This window comes from Dermacentor variabilis, chromosome 6 (assembly GCF_050947875.1).
Source record: "Dermacentor variabilis isolate Ectoservices chromosome 6, ASM5094787v1, whole genome shotgun sequence".
In the NCBI taxonomy this organism is placed as follows: Eukaryota; Metazoa; Arthropoda; class Arachnida; order Ixodida; family Ixodidae; genus Dermacentor; species Dermacentor variabilis.
In genome coordinates this window covers 94047882-94060070 of record NC_134573.1, presented here as the reverse complement: position 1 = coordinate 94060070, position 12189 = coordinate 94047882, and the positions used below count along the sequence as shown (strand labels likewise).

The window sequence follows — 12189 nt, the reverse complement described above, 5'->3', positions numbered from 1 at the left end:
CGAGTCATTTTCTTATGTACAGCTGCTTCCTCCAGTTTTTTCTGCTGTAGCTCTGCAATTTGTCTCCCGCTTTTTTTCCTTCCTTCTGATATTTTTATACTTCTTTTTTCAAGAACCCTCACCGGGGACACATTCCAAAGTCGCATACGCCAGGATACCTTCTTCGGCACCTCAGTCACACAGGGCCGCGCCACTTCTGTATGCCGCCATGACGACGCCTACGCCAAAGGACTGAGGCCAACGTCCCTTGAAGAACGAAGCTGTTGCCTTCCAAATACCCTATCAATTGCCTCCTACTCCGTGTCGCCACCTTAACACGTTCAAAATTACCCAACGCATTGCTGCTAGGCTACTGCAGTGATTCTTTCAACTGATGTCTTTTTGTTACTTGCTCATTGGCCAGCTGACCCGCTCTCTTCTCTTTAATGCGAGGGTAAATGCCTCAGGGCATACCTCTTTCAAAACTACAAACGCACGCCACCCACGACACCTCTGAAGGCTCCCTAGCCTCTCGCTCCTCCAACATCCTACCATCCTATGTCCTACTGCTTTTTCGTTTCATTTCTTTTCTTTCTTTTTTTCTGCCGCCTTCCCACACGCCTGCTCTTGTCCCCTCGTCCTAAACACTACGACTAGAGGCGTCAAACGACAGCGCTCATTTTCTTTTCAGTCTTTGCCATTATAGCCAGCCGCTACCGACAGAGACCTCACGGGACGTCACTCCACTAACCCGTTAAAACTAGCGACCGCTCGCCACTTGGTTGTCCCCGCCATTGGGTTCATTGCCCTCGCTCCGGAAATCCAGTTTGCCTCGCCGTCGGAGCCATTGCCTCCTGCTTGAACCGAAGCTACTGCCCGATTTGGGCGCCGCCACTGCCACTCGACAAGCCTTCTTTTACTTTTGAGTAAAGCCAGTCCACTCTCCGTGCTCAAGCTGTCAAAACGTGTATTCCTTGCCTCCGCTAAAGCGAGCTCCCAACAGAATTAGCCTGCCGTGTATGACGAGGCCATCTTTTACGAAGATAGGTCATACTATAAAAACGTTGACCAGCGTTTCTCAGGCATTTTTTCTCTGTTTATAAACTTGATACCACCTGTGATACTCCAACTCCTATGTGGCTTGTAGTTCAGTTTTCGCGCAACAGAATTATGTTTTATTATATATTCAAATTTCAATCCGACGCTATAATGTGTGCAGGTTGTGTGTAATTCGTACTTTAAGGTTTTTCTGACGCATTTTACTTTGACAAATTCAGTTATTCAGTAACTTCTTTGTGCTACACGGAGGGCCTGCGTGATTGCGTGGTGCGGAATGAATATTTCCGAAACGATGGTCGATGCCGAACGCTGACATAAGACTTTGTGCGATGAGGGGCCCTTAAAGCTGTTGCATTTCGGACCCTTTTGGATATTATAAGCTTGAACCGTTCCGTGCTGAACCGGTAGCCATTATTGTTTTCGGTTCTAGTTCAGTCTTGTTCTAAGAATATAGGTTCTGGTTCGGGATCAGTTCCGGCTAGAATTCCGGTTCCTGTACGGTTTTCGATTCGGGATCGGCTCGACACGCCGTATATATGGGGAAATTGCCGTTTTGTCTCTTGTACATTGTGCTGCTTCTTGAACGAGCCTATTTTCCGGCCGTGCGCTGCCCTTATGCGTGCACGTGTGTTGACCCTTCACTCCTTCGTACTGGGTAACCATATTATACTGAGCTGTGCTCTCGGTGCTGGTGCTCTCATAGACATTCCTTGTGCGCATGTATGCGTGTATGTATCTCTTTTTTGAAATATTGTTTTTCTTTCCCATATTTTATTGTTACGTCTGCAATAAATTTGGAATCTTGAGATAGCCGGCTCTGATGTGGCTTACCTTCTTACGCTTCTACATCTAAAACAAATACTACGAGGACTACAAGAACGACGATGATGAGGACGAGAACAATAACTATGTTGTTTTTACAGAATTCTATGATTTAGGTTGACCACACCTTTAATTCATGGAGGCACAACATTTTTCTTGTATGCGATTATTCCAACATAGATGCTGCAAGCAGTGCCGACAGTGTACTAAATTTTAGCTTGATAATTTAGCAAATTAATGGTATGCCCTTTGATTAATAATGCCACCAGCATTAAATAGTGAGAACTTACATGATATCTTGGTGTCGTTGAGTTCCTGCCAGTCGTTTCTCCTCTGTGGTCCGACGTTATACTGTTTAGACCGGTCATCGCGCTGCTTACGGGTGGGAGCGCTACCGACAGCAGTGACACTACTTCCGCTAAAGGCATCTGTGCGCACTTTTGTGATCGGCCATTCACCCCGCGAAAGCAGTTGCTCACGGAGGACGCAACAACGGCGAACGAGCCGACAACCTTGTCAGAGCTATCTTCAACTGCGGTGATTCATGGCAAACCATTGGGATCCTACAGGAAGGTCTGTGCAATTTGCGAGGGGAAATTCCTTCACGTCATCTGACATCAACCCAAATGGCCACGTCCGCGCCTCCCTCTTTCCCTGTTCATGCGCAGTAATGTGGGCGTGTTTTGGGCCGAGCTATCCTCGGAGGAAAATGGCTGCCAACCTCCGATTGGCAGGGGAGGATGCCATCCATCTTGTGTCACCGTACTTGGGAAGGCGATGGGACCAGGACAATGAACGGTTTGACAGCGGAGGCGCACGCTTGGTGAAAGATCAGAAGCTGTTCAGAGAGGAAATGCACCGCAACTTCATACAGGACGTAAGACGAGGGAGTGGATAGAACCACTCGTCCAGTCCACTCCTTCGTCTTACGTCCCGCCTGGAATTGCGGATCATTTTGTCTTTAAATATGTCGTACCAACTGGCCCAAAGTTCTCCCCTCTTGAATCGCAAGCTGGAACTTGAACATGATCATCTTCCCTTCGGTATTCGTCCACGTTCGTGCACGAAATGTAAATATAAACGGGCGTTTAAGACGTCCTGGACGTCAGGCCCAGCCGCATGTTACTTCACTCCTCCACCCGACCCATTCGTCATTTAAGCATATCCAGTTCAGATGTGTGCGTGTGAAGCAGACAACAATGATTTACAATATTAGGCTGTTTAACATGCATGGCGCGACAGGGGCGAAAAAAAATCGTTCCGCCGCACGTCGCAGAGCGATCTTCGCAGACAGCTTTCACATACGTTTGCGGAAGTGATACCCGTCGCAGCAATGTGCCAGGTTGCCTCCTGCTCACGAAGCATCCATGCCTGCATCGTTACATAAAAACAACATGGAAACTAGTCAAATACTCGAATTTTCCTATTTTATTCAATAATAGATAGGTACACCATTTTTAACGTTTAAAAGCATTGAGACTTTACGACAGCTTGCAGATACGGTGAGTAAAGGGCCGCACAATACCGCAAGTATGAGCGTGTGGCTTGTGCGGCGTCGGTGGGGTGGCTCCGTTTAGTACACTCTAGTTTCGTTGTTACCATGGAAGACACAACTTTCTTTCCTGGATGAGTATTTGCTTTTGCAGAAGAACAAACTACTATTGAGTGCTCATATATAAGCAGCTGGCGCAATTTGTAGCGATGAAGAGGTTGACGACGGTGGTGATCGAGTGGGTACCTGCCTTATGTTGAATCGGTGTCCTTCTCCCGACCTGGATAGCGTGCAGCTTCTCCTTTCAAACGAATTTTGTAAGCGGAAGAAAAAAACTAGAGGACGCTAAAGCTTCGCCTTCAAGAGGGGAACGCGATAGCGTTATCGCACGCCGTTCACACCGCCCACTCATTCGCTCGGCATGCTCTTGAGTCACACAAAGACGAAACGTGTGCCTGAGCAAGCGGAGCGAACCAAAGAACTCGGTGTCTCGGAAGGAGAAACGATCTAGGCGAGCCAAACGTCGGGATCGGCACGGACAGCCGGGCCGCGACGCGCCATGAACGCGGACGCGATCATGGCGCTGACGCCTCGATGGGATCGTCCTCTATCTCGCTTGGGAGCACCAAGCAGGCGCATGACTCCTCGTCAGCAGCACGGCACACTTCGCAGGGGACGCTTTCCCACCAGACGCGCTACGGCACAGCGATCATGTCAGAGGCGTTGCGCATCGGACGCTGCACCTAGGAATCGCACTGTGAGCGGAAAAAGGAGCCGCGTCGGGCGGGCGAGTGGTGCGCCAGCTGTAGGGGCAGCGCCGCACATTGCGAGGAGGGGATCTTCTGTGGTTGCCGCAAGATGGCTCTGCATGCGCGGCAAGCGCAGAAGAAATGTAGCGGAAACGTACTTCGCTACGCGTTTAACTGCGACTTCCGTAATTAACATGCTCATAATTACCGATATACACTGCAGTATAATTTTCTACGGCACGTTTCTAAGGCAACACTGCATTAACTAGAGGCGCTTTTGTCCCGCTTTGAAGCATCGAACTCATGGCTGAGTGGTAGCGTCTCCGGAGTGTGAGCCCAGCCCATCTTGCAAGTTCTTTTATATGAATTGCCTTCGGGATTTTTCGCTCACGGCCCATGGCGCCGACGACACCGGCTTTTCTGCGACACGAGCTATAAACTGTTTATGAAGCTCCTAAGCCGCAAACGCCGTTGGTACCCCCTAAACATAGCTAGAACTGGCGCGCGACATTGCTACCAACGCGAGGTAAAACAGGAAAGTGCCTATTTGACGGCGCTTCGTTTTGTCACACATATTGCCCCTCTCACATCGAGCCAATCGCCGCGACTGAGCGACGGCGCGACTAACATATTGGAATCCAGCCGCGGAGAGCCCACGACGTCGCGGCGGTCGATGAGCGACGGAATTCGCTTTGCGGCTGACTGAAAATCGCGCCATGTGAAACAGCCTATTGACGGCGAAATTCTAAGAAAGCAACTGCGGCTATGGAAAAGCTCCATTTGGAAGTATGTAGCTACTTACTACTTGTATTGTGTAGCTAGCTAGAAGCTTAGCATTGCTCACAGTGACACACCCGGAAAAAGAAAATATTTGTGCTCGCTTACCCGAATTGCCATCTCTCTCTTCTTTTGTAAACGCCTACGTGACAACATTGATATAGGGAAAAATGTAAATTTGGAGAGCGCCGTTTTCTTTTTATGGATGGCTGTACACATACAATAGCCGTAGCACCACTGGTTCATGTGCTTTAGTGCACCAGAGCGATGCGCGGGTTGTAAGAGACGCCGCAGTGAAGTGTAGTCGCCGGCTTCACGCACGCTTTCACTCATGCTTGTCACGCTTTCACACGTACATACAGCATACGGCGCGGGGCGACAATTTTATCGCCTTTGGACTTTAAGCGGAACCTCACGGTGACGCCGACGGCAGAAATGCGCCTGAAGTGTCCATTTAATTGTTATCGCAATAAAAGCTTAAAAAACAGAAATATGTAGGACAGCCTCACCCCTACGTAATCAGTAGCATTGTCTGCTGAATTTCTTGTGTTTTCAAGGTTGCACTAACTACTGCGCGCCTGAGGGTTTGTCGGTGTGAGTCGGAGGGGGTCGACTTAAGCGAAGGGGCATACTTTCGAGTTGTGAATAAACTGGCTTTGCTTTTTAGCAATCTATCAATGGTTTTTCGCTCGAAGTATTCAGTGTGCTCGAATTGAACGAAAGTACGAATTAACAGACATAGAAATAACGGGAGCCGATTGTACATGTGAAACGTAAAAATGTTGACACATTCCAGCCACTGGACCTACTTGAGAGAAATTTGTTGCCTTTGAAACAGGAAGTGAAATTCTACGGACTTTAGGCAGCAACATTTTCACTTGAGGTCTAAATTACGGGCCCCTGAGGTAGACCTCCCTCTAAGAGCGTCGCTTGGCACAGGTTTGCTTCCAAAGTTTTACTGACTGACGTCATGGCCGAGCCAGTGTGCCGTAAAAGCACCGTTTATCTAACAGGGCTAAGTCATTTTGAAGCCCGCCATTATGCGATGGGGTAGTGGGTTGGAAGTTTGTGTTTACTAACACCGAACACAAAATGAGTCCAGAAGAACAAATGGTAAATCAGAGCACGCCTCTTCATACGGAGGTTAGGCAACCGATGCTTGCAAAATAAGGGGAATTAAGAAACGTGCAGGAACCCCCCGTGCATGGATGACTTTGATTTTGTTCATGTTCAGAAAGCAGGTGCAGGGCAGATAGAGGTGCACTTTGCGCTAGGGCGCATGACAGGTTTTCTGGTGAATTATTTTCTTGTTTTAATTTCTGTGGGTGATTCACAGCAGTGAGCAAGGGCTTGCATGCTGCAGTGCCCTCGTAGCCCTTTGCGTGGGGATCTGTGCCGTAATAATGCCCCCTGCTGAACGATTGCATAAGTACCGAAAAACAGTGACAACGGATACCGCGAGAGATGTCCTCAATGTCCATTACGATTAGTTAGGAACGAGGCAGGGACGTCAGAAAAGACAATGTTTACCTTGTCACGTTGTGGTGACGGTGAAGAAAGCAGCAAAAGTTAGAATGACGAAACTAGCATTTTATTGGATGAACTTGTGCCCCCCAAAACAGGCAACACTCAAATAACGGCGACAGCGGCGAACACAGTCGGCGATCGTCGAAAATATGATCAGCGGATCAAGCGCGTCAGCTTTTATACCTGAGCCGTCGAAGGTTCCAGAGTAATCGCTGGTGCCCGGGCGTCTTCCAGAAAGTTCTACACAATTCGCGTCGCACATGCAATCAGGTTACACAAGCTTGGGTGAAAATAGACAGCAGAAAGAACAATCGATAACATTCGACAAATTTCCGATGCATGCGGGCGCGTCCCGCGCGGAGCGATAACATTTTGTAGACGGTGCAAAGTGGTCTCCCGAAAAGCATATACAACTACACGTGTCAATGTACTACAAACGAAAAAGGCAGCATAGGCAACTATTTTACATCTAATTTACCCTTATCTGGCAATTTTTCTAATGCACCTCTGACATATGTATGCCGTTGTTGTAATCTTCAGCCAGTCACTGAGACCAGGGAGTCATCTTCCCTGAACCGCAACAACAGTGACAAAATGTTGGTCTGATAAAAACTCTGCCCGTTTTAGAGAGACCCGAAACGTTGTGCTAGTTGCACAAGCAAGGTACGCACGCCTAAGAGGCACGCTTGCGCGTGCGCGCATGCGAAAGCTACCTAAAGCAGAGTGCACTTGCATTAATATACTTTTAGTAAAGCAATGAAGGGGGCTAGTTGGTGAACGTTCATGGTTATATTGCGCTCAGTTTTACAAACACGATATTAAGGAAGGACAGGACGTGGACGGACGAAGCGCAAACTACCAACTGTTTGATACTGTTAAAGAACGCGCTTATATACAAGGAGATATGGTGCGGGGGGGGGGGGCTACATATAAAAAGATATGACAAGGTGACGACATGTGATTATAGTTTGGGTCAGGCATACATCCTTCACATGCACCCGTTCGCCCTGGCAAACTCGACCTCAGCTTTGATAAGCGCGATGGACGGAGTGCTTACGCACGTCTCTTTTTCTTTAGCTATCGCAAGCGCCTCCCATATTTCTCGCTCCGTTTTTGTTTTTGATGTTCCGATGACTGTGGTGCTTTCTATTAGCGGGGAGCATTTGCACTGTTTGCAATGTGCGGCCAAGTTGCTAGGTGCTGTCAGAAGCTGGCACGTGTATTTGTGCTCCCGTTTTAGATTTGCACCACCATGCTGTTCGGGTACCCACTGTTTCTCAAGCGGCTTACTTGCAGGTCGATGCTCTCCCTCACAGCATGGTGGCATGATTTTTCAATTGCTTGACTGATGCAAGCCTTGGCGATGCCTCTTTTAATGATTTTAGAATGGCAGGAGTCGTACCTCAGGATTTCTTTTTCTCCTCTAGTTTTGTAGCACCAGCACATGTGGGAGCCTCTGATCCTAATGTTTATATCAAGGTACTGCAATCGACCTTCGGTAGGAGTCTCGTACGTGAACTCTAAACCTTCATGTGCTTTTTTGAACATGCTGATGACAGTTTCTACGCTACATGGACCGGTTTGGTTTTCTTTCATGCACACCAAACAATCGTCAACATATCTGAAACAGGTAGTTATGTTCGTTTCTGCAAACAAGGCGGCAAGTTTCCTGTCTCCCACACTCAAAAATACGCCGGAAAGCACGGGAGCTATACAAGAACCAATGGCGATTCCATCCTTCTGCTCATACACACTTTCACCATATTCGATAAACGCACCATGTAGACACAGTTTTAACAAGTTCACAAAACTAGAAATACTGCACTTGCACACGTCCTGAAATTTGGTGTAGCCCAACGTGTCGATGGCTTCTTCTACTGCTTGTACCACCGCTTGCCTCGGGACACTGTAGAACAGGTCCTTCACGTCGATTGAAAAACAAGATGTCGGCGGGCTACTCTTTAGTGCTGCAATAACTTCGTCAGAGTTGCGGATCAAGAACGGGTCGTCGAAAGGTAAAGAGTTCAAGCAGGCCTGAAGGTAGTCAGCGATGCATCTTTGCCATGTTCCGCGATCTTCAATAATCGTCCTAAAAGGGATTCCCTCTTTGTGGGTTTTTACCGTGAAAAATGGCTTCAGAGTGAGTTCTTTGCTCTCTTTCACGCGCTTTGCCAATCTTGTCAAGCCCATGCTTTCACATGTTCGGCCTGCTTCATTTTTCAGTTTTGCAATTGCTTTGTACGTAATGTTGCTTATTGTGAAATTCTTACGGATCGCTTCTTGGGCGGATTTTTCGTATTCAGGAGCGTTCATCACGACAAACACGCCTGTTTTGTCCGAAAGGAGCAGTTTTAGATTTTCTTTCTTGAGGTACCTAGTCACTCTGCTTGTTCCTGCAGGTTTGGGTTTTTTTACTAGGCTCTTGTTTGACACTCCCGTCAAAACCTCTTGGATGCAAGTTACTTTTTCTGGCTCAGGGGTTCTTTCCGCGACTGAGCGTACCATGGCCAGGAACTGTACTGCCGTTACTGGAGGTTCAATTGCGTATTTTGGTCCCTTATTTAGGGTCTGTTGCACATAATCTGGGATCTTTCTACCGGATAGGTTGACAGCACCGCTTCCTTGAGGCTTACGCTTTTCTCTTCTAGGGAGGCTGACAGCACCTAGCAACTTGGCCGCACATTGCAAATAGTGCAAATGCTCCCCGCTAATAGAAAGCACCACAGTCATCGGAACATCAAAAACAAAAACGGAGCGAGAAATATGGGAGGCGCTTGCGATAGCTAAAGAAAAAGAGACGTGCGTAAGCACTCCGTCCATCGCGCTTATCAAAGCTGAGGTCGAGTTTGCCAGGGCGAACGGGTGCATGTGAAGGATGTATGCCTGACCCAAACTATAATCACATGTCGTCACCTTGTCATATCTTTTTATATGTAGCCCCCCCTCCCCCCCCCCCGCACCATATCTCCTTGTACATAAGCGCGTTCTTTAACAGTATCAAACAGTTGGTAGTTTGCGCTTCGTCCGTCCACGTCCTGTCCTTCCTTAATATCGTGTTTGTAAAACTGAGCGCAATATAACCATGAGCATTAATATACGAATGAGCCGCAGGCGCGGATTTCCTGGCGTGACGCAATACGGGATTTGGCTGCTCTGGCAGAAACTCACAGAAAATGCGAAGATCGTGGCATATTCAGGCTTTACCGCGCTAAGAAGCAAACGCCGGCAGACTTGCATGGGAAGTTGTTAGGTGCCTATTGGTTCGGCATCGTGAGGTACGGTATATGGGCAGGCGATGGTGCAGGCGGTTCCCAGCAGGGGGCAGACGATCTTGTGTAACGAGAAAGACCGCGATAGCCGGCCGTGCATCGTAATGCTAGCGTAATACAAGGGGGGGGGATGTTTGCTATGGCCTTTCTTCAGAGGAAGTTGAGGTGAAGCGAAGGATGTTCCTGCCTGCTCAAAAATCACTTGCAGCTTACGTTATGGGCGCTCCTCGCATTAGCGAAAGTTCGATCGCTAAGGTCTTGCCGTTGGCGGCGCCTTCTGCACTTCGTCGCCCCTTGTTATTGTGCGTTTGCACTGTATATATGTGACACAGCTTGCATCAGAGTAAACAGTTGTGACTCCAGCGTCAGTCTTCCTGCCCGCTCTATCACTGTTCTTTTTTCTTTTTTGAATTTTCGCACTACTAAAATCACGTCTTACGATAAGTACCAACACAACTCACCCACTGAGTTATCTTGTGGGCATTATTTGCACGGAAAATTGAAATGCGTGGCCGACTGACTACAAAAGTTACGCCAAATATATTTTATACTAATGACATTATGGTACATATTAGAATTTAGGATTATTAGCCAGTGTGTTTGCAAACGACACCCCCTTTGACCAAATTCTGAGGATGATACTAGTTTTGATACATGTGTTCCTTAATTGAGTGATAAAATACATTGGCTCTTCAGTTATTTTTTGTTTCAGTTCACAAAAGGTCGTGCTTTAAGAGTAACTAGAATTACAGCGCATGCTTTTTCGTAAGTGTTACAGCTTTCGTGCGAAAAAAAAACTGGCGCTAGTTGCAAAATTCGCTTCAAATGGACTAGCATAGAGAACTTAGTAGCTGCACTTCATACGTTTGAATGTGTCCTAATGTAATTAGTTAAAAAGACATTTCGTCAAGTTCGTTTATTAGTGTATTATGCCTCGTGTTACATTGTGGGAGTAATGTCCTACTATTTCGCTAGCCTAGTTCAAGAAGTTGATTCCTCCATTGAGAGCATCACGCACTGTTCGGCACGTCCATAGGTTTTCTAACCTGTTTCCTGCCAATGTGGGTCACTGGGCATGTGACCGAATTGGCAACTTGGACCATTGTGTTTGCGCAACTAGTCACGTGGCACTGAATGCGTCGACATTTTGGCCAATCTTCTGGAATGGACGCCTGCCACTGGGTGGGTGCTGGGATATACAAGCTCCATATTAGACAAGCGAAGAAGTCGGCAGCAAGAAATCGAAGGAGTCAGCTGCAGAGAACAGAGAAAGTCGGCATCAAAAGCAGCCGAGTGGGGAGGAAAAGGCAGAGTGAACACTAAAGGACCAGAGTTCAGATTGAGCGAGGAGCTTTTATCTGCAGAGAAGCGAAGATGGTACCGGGAACCGAAAATTGACGTCAGCTACACAGAAGTGAATAATTTGGCAACACATTGCGTCGCTACATTGCATCAATGCTAACCACAATTTAACGTTGACATTTGTCTTTCGGTGAGTTCTTCCGGCACTTTGAAGTCCTTTTAATAAAGAAATTAAAAAATATAACGTACGGAGTTGGTTAGCCACCGAGGCACCTTTGCTGTAGTTAATTTTACGTAAAGAAAGGATAACACATGTAGAGAATCTGCACAAAGCACTGAGAGACCATTTTCCTTCAGTTCACTCCTTTTTTTTTGTCCTCGTCTTGCCATGCTGCCTTAATTAGCGATGAATCCGCTCAAGCTCAGATCTGTTGTTTTGCGAGGTTGATTGTATCGGTAGCCACGGAGTGCGTCGCATTGGCCAAACTGTATGCTAGTGCCACACTAGTACAGGCAGATGTGGTTAATCTATCCAGGTAGGTGAGGATGATACCATGTCAACCAAGCCGACATCAATGCGAACATGGAGCAGCATGTCACGCTCGAGATAGTGCACGGTGACGTGATGGTATTTGTCATTGAAATGTTTGAAGTTTTCTAGCCACAAATTGATAGGTCGTTAGAAGGAGAAACGGGAGACCGTACCGTGAGATGTGCAGGTTCACAGCAACAGCAGCCACAGGTTGAGAAGTGCCTTGAGAATATGCTGCGGGCAAAATAGATATTAAGATGCTGTGAAATTAGTGTCGAGACTATGACAACAGTGTCGACACCAGCCGCTTCTGGGATTCATATAGCAGGCGAATGGCTGCAATGACGAGTTTAAAATGATCACACGCATGCGCCGACGCGCAGGAAAGCGGGGAAAGGGAAATTGGTCGATGTGCGCAAACGCACTTGACTCACTTTTGTTTCCGGTGTCAGGGAGCTTTCTTTATCAAGGTTGAAGCAAGCAGTTTAAACTGGCTGCGTAGGTACGGCCATGTGTTTTACATTCCTAAATATTACGAAGTTATTCCAGCATTGGAAGAAAAAGGAAAGCAAAACATTTTTCAAGTGATTGTCCTTATAAAATAAAAAAATTACAAGAAATCCTAAAACATTGTATTAAGTCTTTAGGCTTTCTTCTAATTTTTCTGTGCAATACTGATGG

At 47.2% G+C, this 12189-nt stretch overlaps 1 protein-coding gene across 1 annotated transcript in view; it reads right to left on the bottom strand.

Annotated features, from left to right (window-relative positions):
• The window catches only part of LOC142584268 (sodium-coupled monocarboxylate transporter 2-like), a 75042-nt gene extending 63227 nt beyond the window's left edge, over window positions 1-11815 (bottom strand). The window contains exons 1-2 of the mRNA XM_075694410.1: window positions 11682-11815; window positions 3166-3231 (exon numbers count right to left, since the gene is read on the bottom strand). The gene's annotated coding sequence lies outside the window, so the exon portion shown is untranslated. The remainder of the gene's footprint in view (window positions 1-3165; window positions 3232-11681) is intronic.
• Window positions 11816-12189: the final 374 nt, after the last annotated feature.